Source organism: Ranitomeya variabilis, chromosome 6, assembly GCF_051348905.1.
Source record: "Ranitomeya variabilis isolate aRanVar5 chromosome 6, aRanVar5.hap1, whole genome shotgun sequence".
In the NCBI taxonomy this organism is placed as follows: Eukaryota; Metazoa; Chordata; class Amphibia; order Anura; family Dendrobatidae; genus Ranitomeya; species Ranitomeya variabilis.
The window spans coordinates 192,836,002-192,849,604 of NC_135237.1; the positions used below are offsets into that span (position 1 = coordinate 192,836,002).

Genomic DNA, 13,603 nt, shown 5'->3' on the forward strand with positions numbered 1-13,603 from the left:
ACAGTCTGGCTTTGGGACTTGTGTTGTGGTCCCACGAACAGTGACAAGGGTGCTGTTGTCACGGTGTAAGGATAAGGACATCCCTTTTGTCCTTATACTTGACCACCAGCATGTTGTCGCTGCATTTGGCTCTGCTTTCCCCTTTTCTCAGCATTTGTCCAATTAGCGGCTTAGGGAGGCCTCGCTGATTTTTTCGCATGGTGCCACATGCAGCTGTACCTCTGGCAGAGAGGGCCTTGAAGAATGGGACGCTGGTGTAAAAGTTATCAATGTAGAGGTGATAACCCTTATCCAGCAGTGGGTGCAGCAATTCCCACACAATTTTCCCACTCACCCCCAGGATGGGGGGGGGCATTCAGGGGGGTTAATCTGGGTGTCCTTACCCTCGTAGACCCTAAATCTGTGGGTGTACCCTGAGGTACTCTCGCACAGTTTGTACAGCTTTATTCCGTACCTGGACGTCTTACTGGGCAGGTACTGTCGGAATTTTAGCCTCCCTTTGAAATGAACCAGAGATTCATCAATAGCGATGTCCCTCTGGGGTGTGTACGCCTCAGCAAATTTTCTGCTGAAGTGTTCAATCACTGGCCGAATTTTATATAGACGATCAAAGTTTGGATCGTCTCGGGGAGGACACTGCGCATTATCACTGAAATGCAAAAATTTTTGGATCCCTTCAAATCGTGTCCTTTTCATGGCCATGCGGAATACCGGTGTACTGTAGAGGATTTCAGTACTCCAGTATTGCCGAAGCTTTGGCTTTTTGATTATGCCCATATGCAGCACAATTCCCCAAAATGTCATCATCTCTGCTGCATTTACGGGGGTCCATCTGGCGTGAGATGACATGGGATTTTGGGTGAAAAATTGCTGGGCATAAAGGTTCGTCTGGACCACCATAAGATTTATTATTTCATCACTGAAAAAGAATTTGAAGAAGTCAATTTCAGTGAGGCCAGTCGTGTCAAACTGGATTCCTGAGCTGCTGCTGAAATCCGGAATGACGGGCTGAAAATTTTCAGGGGGTGCAATCCATACGGGATCGATTGCTGCAGGAGTTGCCTGGGTCCTTCGGCGCCTTGTTGGGGGTCCTTCCTCACCGGATGATGAGGGATGAGGGATGAGGGATGAGGGAGGAGGAGGAGGAGGAGGAGGAGGAGGAGGAGGAGGAATAGAGGAATGTGGGATCTTCCTCACTGGCTGTATCCGTGTCGGACGCAAGGATGGCGTAAGCTTCCTCTGGTGAATAGCGCCTTGTTGACGAATGGGCCATTTTTTTTTCCCCAAACCCTGGGGATGTGTGTGTAAGTGGTGCTTTTACACGTGTAATGTGTGGGGCTTGTGTATAGGGTACTCTTTATTATAACCAATCAGAGAGAAAAAACAAGTAGTGAGAAAAAATGTAGAAGAAGCAAGAAAAAAAAGATGAAAAGAAAAATCAGATGTAAAAAAAATAAGTTTGTATAAAAAAAGTATAAATTTACCGTACGCAACTAAATCTTTTTTTTGCAAAAGAAAAAACGAACGCCACTAATAGTGTGACGTACGCTCCCCTAATGCACGCGCTAAAAATTAGACGACGCAACTAATTATTCTTTTTACAAAAGAAGAGCGAACGCCACTAACAGTGTGACGTACGCTCCCCTAATGAACGCGCTAAAAATTAGATGACGCAACTAATTATTCTTTTTACAAAAGAAGAGCGAACGCCACTAACAGTGTGACGTGCGCTCCCCTAATGAACGCGCTAAAAATTAGATGATGCAACTAATTATTCTTTTTACAAAAGAAAAGCGAACGCCACTAACAGTGTGACGTACGCTCCCCTAATGAACGCGCTAAAAATTAGACGACGCAACTAATTATTCTTTTTACAAAAGAAAAGCGAACGCCACTAACAGTGTGACGTACGCTCCCCTAATGAACGCGCTAAAAATTAGACGACGCAACTAATTATTCTTTTTACAAAAGAAGAGCGAACGCCACTAACAGTGTGACGTACGCTCCCCTAATGAACGCGCTAAAAATTAGACGACGCAACTAATTATTATTTTTACAAAAAAAAGCGAACACCACTAACAGTGTGACGTACGCTCCCCTAATGCACTAGAGATTATCCGGCGATAGCAGATTTTTTTATGCAAAAAAGACGCTACCTCCCTACCTATAAAACTACTCTGTACGATTTTTTTTTTCTAAAAGATGATCGGTCGTCACTAACGCTGTGACGCCGGCTACACTAACACGCTACCACTAAACTACTCTGTACAATTTTTTTTTCTCTAAAAAAAAAAGACCGGTCGTCACTAACTCTGTGACACCAGCTAATCTACGTCTAACACTACACTGTACTAACTACTATTATTATATTTTTGTAAAAAAAATCGGACGTCACTTAGAGTGCAATGTCCGCTACGCTAACTAGCTAAAAAAAAAAAGTCCTTTAGCGCAGTCTCTGATCAGCAGCGATACTGATCAAAGAGCTGCGGACACAGGAAGAGCACGAAATGCTCTGCGCGGGACGCCGCGCACAGGAAAAAAAGAGCAAAAAAGTGCACTAAAAATTGAATTGGAGGGGCGTACTGGAACAGGGATGGAGGGACGTCACCAAGCAGTGACGCCGGCTACGCTACCTTGTTACGTCTAAAACTACACTGTACTAACTACAATTTTTTTTCTAAAAAAAAAAAAACGGACGTCGCTTAGACTGCAACGTCCGCTACACTAACTAGCTAAAAAAAAAAAAAAGTCCTGTGGCGCAGTCTCTGATCAGCAGCGATACTGATCAGAGCGCTGCGGACACAGGAAGAGCACGAATGCGCTGCGCGGGACGCCGCGCACAGGAAAAAAAGCGCAAAAAAGTGCGCAAAAAATTTCAATTGGAGGGTGGGGGAGGGAGGGGGTACTGGAACAGGGATGGGGGGATGGGAAAGGGGTGGGGGAGGTGCTGCTGCTGCTGTGATCACATGCCTCACACAGCAGCAGGTGGCAGCAGAGAGCACGGAGCAGGAGCAGCACGCAGCACAGGAGGCAGGAGATCGCCGGGTTGATCACACTGGCCACCAATGGATTCCTTCACTCAGGTCAGACAGAGGGGCTTAGACCACCGCTCTGCACGCCAAATCTGAGAAGAAAGATGGTGTGCAGGGCGGTGATCGGTATTTTAAATTAACCCCTTTGGCGCTGATTGGCTGAACAATAGCTTCTAGCCAATCAGCACCATAGGGGTTAATCAGGTGAGGTGACGTGGCGATCACCCCACCTACTGTGACGGCTGTGATTGGTGCGACGTCACACAGCATCAATCACAGCCTGTCACATGCTTTTTTTTTTTTTACTTTATTGTCATTTCGCTGTGATTGGCTGGTCAGAATTGACCAGCCAATCACAGCGATCGCTGATGCGGAGGGGCGGTGCAGCCCCCTGGAGCTACGAGCAGAGATGGTCTGCTGTCAGGGACAGCAGCCATCGGAACCCGATCACCGTGCGATGTGACGCGGTGACCGGAAAATGGCAGCGCAGTACTAGTACGGCGCATTATTTTATTTGCCTTTGTAGCAGCTGCCTGACACTGGCCACTAAATGTGAGTTTGTCATCCACCCATACTCCCAGGTCTTTTTCATTGACAGTTTTGCCCAGAGTTTTAGAATTAAGCACATAGTTATACATCTTATTACTTCTACAAAAGTGCATGACCTTACATTTATCCCCATTAATGCTCATTTGCCAGTTATCAGCCCAAGCTTCTAGTTTACATAAATCATCCTGTAATATAAAATTGCCCTCCTCTGTATTGATTACCCTGCAGAGTTTAGTGTCATCTCCAAATATTGAAATTCCACTCTGTATGCCCCCTACAAGATCATTAATAAATATGTTAAAAAGAGGGCCCAATACTGACCCCTGTGGTACCCCACTGCTAACTGCGACCCAGTCCGAGTGTGCTCCATTAATAACCACCCTTTGTTTCCTATCCCTGAGCCAGCTCTCAATCCACTTACACATATTTTCCCCTATCCCCATTATTCTCATTTTATGTAACAACCTTTTGTGTGGCACTGTATCAAAAGCTTTTGAAAAGTCCATATACACTACGTCCACTGGGTTCCCTTGGTCCAGTCCGGAACTTACTTCCTCATAGAAATTGATCAAATTAGTCTGACATGAACGGTCCCTAGTAAACCCATGCTGATACTGGGTCATGAGGTTATTCCTCTTCAGATACTCCAGTATAGCATCCCTTAGAATGCGCTCCAGGATTTTACCCACAGTAGAGGTTAAACTTACTGGCCTATAATTTCCGAGTTCAGTTCTTGTCCCCTTTTTGAATATTGGCACATTTGCTATACGCCAGTCCTGTGGTACAGACCCTGTTATTATGGACTCTTTAAAGATTAAAAATAATGGTCTATCAATGATTGTACTTAGTTCCTGCAGTACTCGGGGGTGTATCCCATCCGGGCCCGGAGATTTGTCAATTTTAGTGATTTTAAGACGCCGACGTACTTCCTGCTGGGCTAAGCAGGTGACACTTAATAGGGAATTTTTGTTATCACTGACCATATTGTCTGCCATGGGATTTTTTTTTGTAAATACTGATGAAAAAAAGTCATTTAGCATATTGGTTTTTTCCTCATCCTCATGCACCATTTCACCCAGACTATTTTTAAGGGGGCCAACACTATCATTTTTTAGTTTCTTACTATTAACTTATTTAAAGAATATTTTGGGATTATTTTTACTCTCTCTTGCAATGAGTCTCTCTGTCTCAATCTTTGCTGCCTTGATTTGCTTTTTACAGAATTTATTTAATTTTCTGTATTTATTTAATGCCTCATCACTTCCTACTTCCTTTAATTCTCTAAATGCTTTCTTTTTGTCACTTATTGCACCCCTTACAGCTCTATTTAGCCATATTGGTTTCCTCCTATTTCTAGTAGGTTTAGCATGGTAATCTGGACAAATTATGGAATAGTGACTATACAGTGCTCAATAAAACGTAATTTTTAGTTTTTAATTTCCCATCCCTGTTGTGGATATATTAGCTTATAAGGTTTATATGCTACTTTCCACTACAATGTATGTACAATTTTTCCCATGCTTCACATTGACTAATTATAAGCAGGCAGCATCATGCTGGAAACAAGAAAGAAAACGCTCCAGAGAATGTCAGAATCTGCTTTCTCTGTATGATATGGAAATGTAAGGCTGTGTGCACATGTTGCAGATTTTTCGCGTTTTTTTCGCTATAAAAATTGCGAAAAAAAACGCATACACTATGCATCCCATCATTTAGAATGCATTCTGCAATTTTTGTGCACATGATGCGTTTTTTCGGCGAAAAAAGCTCATTGTGGTAAAAAACGCAGCATGTTCATCAATTTTGCGGATTTTTTGCAGATTTCCCACTACAGGTCCTTCTCAAAAAATTAGCATATAGTGTTAAATTTCATTATTTCCCATAATGTAATGATTACAATTAAACTTTCATATACTATAGATTCATTATCCACCAACTGAAATTTGTCAGGTCTTTTATTGTTTTAATACTGATGATTTTGGCATACAACTCCTGATAACCCAAAAAACCTGTCTCAATAAATTAGCATATCAAGAAAAGGTTCTCTAAATGACCTATTACCCTAATCTTCTGAATCAACTAATTAACTCTAAACACATGCAAAAGATACCTGAGGCTTTTAAAAACTCCCTGCCTGGTTCATTACTCAAAACCCCCATCATGGGTAAGACTAGCGACCTGACAGATGTCAAGAAGGCCATCATTGACACCCTCAAGCAAGAGGGTAAGACCCAGAAAGAAATTTCTCAACAAATAGGCTGTTCCCAGAGTGCTGTATCAAGGCACCTCAATGGTAAGTCTGTTGGAAGGAAACAATGTGGCAGAAAACGCTGTACAAAGAGAAGAGGTGACCGGACCCTGAGGAAGATTGTGGAGAAGGACCGATTCCAGACCTTGGGGAACCTGAGGAAGCAGTGGACTGAGTCTGGTGTGGAAACATCCAGAGCCACCATGCACAGGCGTGTGCAGGAAATGGGCTACAGGTGCCGCATTCCCCAGGTAAAGCCACTTTTGAACCATAAACAGCGGCAGAAGCGCCTGACCTGGGCTACAGAGAAGCAGCACTGGACTGTTGCTAAGTGGTCCCAAGTACTTTTTTCTGATGAAAGCAAATTTTGCATGTCATTCGGAAATCAAGGTGCCAGAGTCTGGAGGAAGGCTGGGGAGAAGGAAATGCCAAAATGCCTGAAGTCCAGTTTCAAGTACCCAGTCAGTGATGGTGTGGGGTGCCATGTCAGCTGCTGGTGTTGGTCCACTGTGTTTCATCAAGGGCAGGGTCAATGCAGCTAGCTATCAGGAGATTTTGGAGCACTTCATGCTTCCATCGGCTGAAATGCTTTATGGAGATGAAGATTTCATTTTTCAGCACGACCTGGCACCTGCTCACAGTGCCAAAACCACTGGTAAATGGTTTACTGACCATGGTATTACTGTGCTCAATTGGTCTGCCAACTCTCCTGACCTGAACCCCATAGAGAATCTGTGGGATATTGTGAAGAGAAAGTTGAGAGACGCAAGACCCAACACTCTGAATGAGCTTAAGGCCGCTATTGAAGCATCCTGGGCCTCCATAACATCTCAGCAGTGTCACAGGTTGATTGCCTCCATGCCACGCCGCATTGAAGCAGTCATTTCTGCCAAAGGATTCCCGACCAAGTATTGAGTGCATAACTGAACATTATTATTTGATGGTTTTTTTGGTTGGTATTAAAAAACACTTTTATTTGATTGGTCGGGTGAAATATGCTAATTTATTGAGACAGGTTTTTTGGGTTATCAGGAGTTGTATGCCAAAATCATCAGTATTAAAACAATAAAAGACCTGACAAATTTCAGTTGGTGGATAATGAATCTATAGTATATGAAAGTTTAATTGTAATCATTACATTATGGTAAATAATGAAATTTAACACTATATGCTAATTTTTTGAGAAGGACCTGTATATTATTGCATTGGGAACCTCTGGAAAAATCCGCAAAAAAAACCACATCAAAAATGCGGTTAAAACGCAAGAAAAACGCATGCGGATTTCTTGCAGAAAATGTCCAGTTTTGCTCAGGAAATTTCTGCAAGAAATCCTGAACATGTGCACATAGCCTAATAACTCACAGCTTTGCTCTTGTCACTGATCTTCCAACACCTACTGTAATTACAAGAGTGGGAGATAATCGAGCAATGCTGTGTTGTTACAAACACTACTACAGCTTTCATTCCACAGCACTGTCAATGTGGTGGTAGGGATAGTAGAGCAGAGATGATGGTGCTGTGGGATGAAAGCTATTGATGCAGAGATGTTAGTAATGACACAGCTGCTTTACTTCTCTCCCCCACTTGGAATCACAGAAGACTTCCAGCAGTAAGATAAGTGAAGACAGCTGAGCTATGAGTCATTAAATGTCTTTCCATATCACACAGAAAAAAACGATTCTGACTTATGATGAGTCAGCTTCATGCAGAGGAAAAAGTAAATGCCCCCAGAAAGGATTTTATGCTACCTGGCTTATAGTGAAAATTACCATATAACATTTACCAGCTAATATCTCTGCAATGGAGAAGAGAAATCAAGAAACAAAAACTGTTTTATTCAGCACTGTTCCATGATGTTGCCAGTTTAACATGCTAAAACTAGTGAATGCCCTTCTTTAAAGCAATAATTCATATTGCCATTGGAGAACATACATACTGCATGTAAGATATGGAAAATTTACTATTAATAGACAAGAAAAAGTCTATGTGAGATCTCAGTAATTGGCAGCCTTTGTTTATGGATTTATTGTTTTATAGACATTCTGACAACTTTATTATACTAATTTTCTATTCATTAGATTTTTCATAATTTTCTAAATCATATTTTAATCTTGACTCAATAACTGAAATCTCAGTTCTGCCCTTATTATGGCGTCATGTTTGGCTCGTCTTGCACACACTTTAATGCCTGCTTCCTATATACACATTCATTGCTGAAATTGCTGGCATCACGGACATGGTAGAAACATTAATAAGAAAACTTGTTTATTATACTAATAAAGTTAGGTAAAGAATGCTACCTATAGAAATGTCTAAAGAGAATCGGTCATTAGGATCAACCCCTTTAAGCCGTTTATATTTGCATGTAGGTCATGAATAAAATGATACAACAGAGCTGAGCCTTGGCCCATAGATCTGAACAGTTCAACTACCCTACCTCAGCTTCTTGGTAAGTTGCACAGCTTTCCACACTGACTTTCCCCTACCTCATCTTCTTGGTATGCTTTTCAACTAACCCCTGCTATGCCCCCATTGTTATTTATGACCTCCTTGTTTACTCTGCCTTGATCATCCTGGATCTGGCTCACTCTTAATTATCTGACCAAGATGAGCACAGACCACGCTCCTCAGCTCCACACCTGAATGCATTCTTTAGCAAATATATTGCAAACCATATGTCTGCAAGAAGTCAGTCTGCCTAGTTCATCTTAGAAGTGTGAGCTATGAAATAATCCAGAATTGAACCAGAAGGGAACTGAAGGTAGCTGGATACTTAGTCACTGTATCCAATGTTTCTGTTTGTCTTCACTCTCACCCCTATAATCCTTCACTTTCTACTAACCCCCCTAATCCCTGCACGTAGTAATGAACTGGTCATCGCTCCCTCCATCCTCCCCATCCATCTCACCTCCTCCTCAGAACTGTCACTCAACATCTAACCCTTTGTCTACAAACACAGACAGACCTCTCATTCTTTTTCCTGCTCTCTCCTGTTATCACTATCTCTGTTCCTCCTCACTGCCTGCGATATCTCTCCAAATCCTGGTCCTCCTCACCACATCCCCACAGTAATTTCTACCTCCCATCCACTCTCTATCACACATTTCCTTAACCTCTATAACCTTATACCCATTTGCCCAGCTCCCGCTTCCCAAGTCCCACTAACAGGAGCTCTATGGAACGCTCGCTCTATCTGTAACAAACTTTCCTACATCCATCATCTTTTTATTGCTAACAAACTTTCCTTCCTCGCCATCACCGAAACCTGGCTCACCCCATCTGACACAGCCTCTCTTGCTGCACTTTCTTATGGTGGATTCCACTTTTCCCACACACCCCCGTCCCAGCAGCAACCATGGCTGAGGAGTTGGTTTTCTTCTGTCAGATAACTACTCCTTCACCCAAATCCCACTGCCACCATCTGCTACCCTCCCTTTCTTTGTGGTGCACTCTGTGCGCATCTACTCCCCCTCCTACCTCCAACTGGCTTTCATTTACCGCCCCCGCAGGCCTAGCCACAAGCTTTTTTTACCACTTCTCTACCTGGCTCACTTCCTCCTTCAGCCTCACACTCACAGAAATCTTAAACACCACAATCCACACTCACTCTCTGAATCCCTTCTCCCTCTTACAGATATAAGTTCCCTTCACAATTCAGATGCCGCTTTATATAACACCACAATAGCTGCAGTTCTTGAATCGGTCGCCCCTCTCACACATACCAAAGCTCACAAAATCAACAGACAACCCTAGCACACCAGCCTGAGCCTAAGAACTGAGACGGGCTACCAGGGTTGCTGAACGTAGATGGAAAAGATCCCACTCCAATGAGCACTTCATCACATTCAAACAGTCCCTCACGGCTTGCAGTATCATCTCTATGCTGATGACACACAGATCTACCTATCTGGACAAGATATCACCTCCATACTAACCAAAATCTCACAATGTCTTTCCGCTATATCATCCTTCTTCTCCACTACATTTCTAAAACTAGAGAAAACAGAATTCATAATCTTTCCCCCATCTTACTTGACTCCCCAAACGAACCTATCAATTAAAGTAAATAGCTGCTCACTCTCCCCAGTCCCACAAGCTCGCTGCCTTGGAGTAACCCTTGACTCTGATATCTTCTTCAAACCACATATCCAAGCCCTTTCCACTTCCTGCCGACTTCAACTCAAAAATATTTCCCGGATCCGTACATTCCTCAACCAAGAATCTGCAAAAACCCTAGTCTATGCACTCATCTCAAACCTTGACTACTGCAACCTCCTGCTCTGTGGCCTTCCCTCTAGCACTCTCTCACCCCTACAATCTATTCTAAACTCTGCTGCCCGACTAACTCACCTGTCCCCCCCCGCTATTCACCAGCCTCTCCCCTCTGTCAATCCCTTCACTGGCTCCCTATTACCCAGAGACTCCAGTTCAAAACCCTAACCATGGCATACAAAGCCATCCACAACCTGTCTCCTCCATACGTCTGTGAACTCATCTCCCGGTATTTAGCTCCCCTCTTTACTTGCCTCTTATGTCCTCTTCCTACAATCGCATACAAGATTTCTCCCACGCATCCTCCCTATTCTGGAACTCTCTACCCCAACATATGAGATTCTTGCCTACCGTGGAGACCTTCAGAAGGAACCTGAAGACCCACCTCTTCCGACAAGCCTACAACCTACAATAAAAACCAATCCACCAAACCACTGCACCACCAGCTCTCCCCTCACCTATTGTATCCTCACCTATCCCTTGTAGATTGTGAGCCCTCGTGGGCAGGGTCCTCTCTCCTCCTGCATCAGTCGTGACTTGTATTGTGAATATCAACACATCTCAAATAAATTACTTTAGGAAAAGAGGATCCATTCAACCAAAATCATTTTTAAATAACAAATATTTATTCCAATAATTTTAAAACAATATTAAAAATTCAAGCAGGAATTGCAAAAGTGACAAGTGCAAGTCTATGTATTCATATTCAAAATCAAGTTTATCCAAATGGGTATTAGCTCCTCAGCATATCAAATGTATCAAATATTATTGAAAACTGTCACCAAAAGTCCGTTTGTAGAGTAGATGAATATAGGTAAAGCTAGTGATTTTTATATATAAAGTGCATGTGCCAGTATCAGAGAGCTTAGTGCAGCCAATACACTGTAATGTAACAGAATATCTACTCTAAAGTAAATAGGACAGAAAGTGCAGTTCCGATATGAAAGTACTTACATAAGGTGCCGAGCGCTTCTATGAGGTAGACTAGCTCAGTGTTACCACCCCGTTTCGCCATATGCTTCTTCAAAAAAGGGGGGGGCAATCTTCAAAAGGAACTTGAAGACCCACCTCTTCCGACAAGCCTACAACCTACAGTAACCACCGATTCATCAAACCACTGCACGACCAGCTCTCCCCTCTCCTATTGTATCCTCACCTATCCCTTGTAGATTGTGAGCCCTCTTGGGCAGGGTCCTCTCTCCTCCTTCATCAGTCATTAGTTGTATTGTGTAAGATTACTTAACTTGTTTTTTATTATGTATACCCCTCCTTACATGTAAAGCACCATGGAATAAATGACGCTATAATAATAAATAATGATAATAATAATTTACATATTTAGGGTTTACTCACAGTAGCGTATAAATCGGACTTGTGCAATCCAATAAAAGTTGGATTGCACACAGACTAATTTTATTCAGTGAGGTAGTGCAGATCTGTGTATTTTTTCCCAGCTGTATTCGGCATGAAAAAAACTATTGCAGCATGCAATGGTTTGACTGTGAGATTGGTAGAGTGCGAGAAAAAAATTGGATACCATACCAGTATGGTGTCCGATTTTTAGGGATACATTACAATTCTGTAACATAGGAAACTGTAAATAGTCCTGTAAATGATGAATAGCTGCTGAGTAAAAAAACGGATTGTATACAGACAGCTCATGGATGACAAGGGGGAAAAAAATTGTCCAACTTTTCTGGATGAGAATGGGGCCAATTTTTATACACTAGTGTGAGCATACCCTGAGAAAAAGGTGGTTTTCTCTGGAATTACAGACATCAAAGCTATCATTTTATTCAACTTTCTATGACCTGCATGGCCATATAAACAGGTTAGGAAGGTTGATCCTACTGATAGATCTCCTATAAAGATGCTGTATTTCAATAGTATCTCACATTTCTGAGATTTTTTTTATTTCAGCATATTAATTCTAAAAATTTCATTAAAATGTTTGTATATCTAAGAGCTCAGATAAGCGTATTTTACTTCCTGATGTTGTCCTTATGGAAAACGAAATGAAAGTAGACCTCACTTACCAAAGCAAGTCAATAAGGTAATTCACATGAGCACTTTAAGGGTACTGTCACTCAGTGCCATTTTGATCGCTACGACGGCACGATCCGTGACGTCGCAGCGATCGTATGATTATCGCTCCAGCGTCGTAGACTGCGGTCACACGTTGCAATCACGGCGCTGGAGCGATGCCGAAGTCCCCGGGTAACCAGGGTAAACATCGGGTTACTAAGCGCAGGGCCGCGCTTAGTAACCCGATGTTTACCCTGGTTACCAGCGTAAACGTAAAAAAAAAAAACAGTACATACTTACATTCCGGTGTCTGTCCCCCGGCGTCTCAGCTTCTCTGCACTGTGTAAGCACAGCGGCCGGAAAGCACAGCGGTGACGTCAGACGTCACCGCTGTGCTCGCTTTCCGGCCGGCAGGCGCTCACAGTGCAGAGAAGCTGAGACGCCGGAGGACGGACACCGGAATGTGAGTATGTACTGTTTGTTTTTTTTACATTTACGCTGGTAACCACGGTAAACATCGGGTTACTAAGCGCGGCCCTGCGCTTAGTTACCCGATGTTTACCCTGGTTACAAGCGAACACATCGCTGGATCGCTGTCACACACAACGATCCAGCGATGTCAGCGGGTGATCAAGCGACGAAAGAAAGTTCCAAACGATCTGCTACGACGTACGATTCTCAGCAGGGTCCCTGATCGCTGCTGCGTGTCAGACACTGCGATATCGTAACGATATCGCTAGAACGTCACGAATCGTACCGTCGTAGCGATCAAAATGGCACTGTGTGACAGTACCCTTACACTCAGACTGAAGATCTATGTGTAAATAATCGCAGCATGCACTACTCTGATTCTTTGGGTCACGGTCACCCATTAAACTCAATGGGTATATTAAAAATCAGACGCCATATGGGCACCATTCCTAAGATATCCACTTTTAACTGATCCATTGCAATTAATAACTTAGGAAACTGTATATAGTAACTTAATTTAATTGTTGATGTATAAAAACAGAATCTTTATAGATGTACACTTGTAAAAAAAACACTGACAGGCTGCGTGCTTCCTCCATTAAGCTCCGCCTACTTCCGCATGCTTCTGCATGTGTCCTGCGTACCTGTCTTTAACATTGGGTACGCAGGATATGCAGATGCGTCTGCACAAAGCGCAACTTGTTGCGTTCCCGCGCGGTCCGAGGGTGCCTCAAAACAACGTATCCGCATACATCCGCATGTGCTGCGTACCCAATGTTAAAGATCGGAACGCAGGACGCATGCAGAAGTATGCGGAAGTAGGCGGAGCTTAATGGAGGAAGTATGCAGCCCTCCGCAAAGCCCCCGAATGCTAATGTGAACTTAGCCTTATGAATGGCATAAGAATGACATCACAGATGAAAAATTGTCCATTTTTTTTTCTGGAAGACTTTAAATATGCTCGGATAATCAAATCATACTACAATTGCCCCAATTACTCCTCACC

At 43.0% G+C, this 13,603-nt stretch overlaps 1 protein-coding gene across 5 annotated transcripts in view; it reads left to right on the forward strand.

Annotated features, from left to right (window-relative positions):
• Positions 1-13,603, forward strand: part of COBL (cordon-bleu WH2 repeat protein) — a 957,553-nt gene that overhangs the window by 636,369 nt on the left and 307,581 nt on the right. The gene's annotated exons all lie outside the window — the stretch shown is intronic.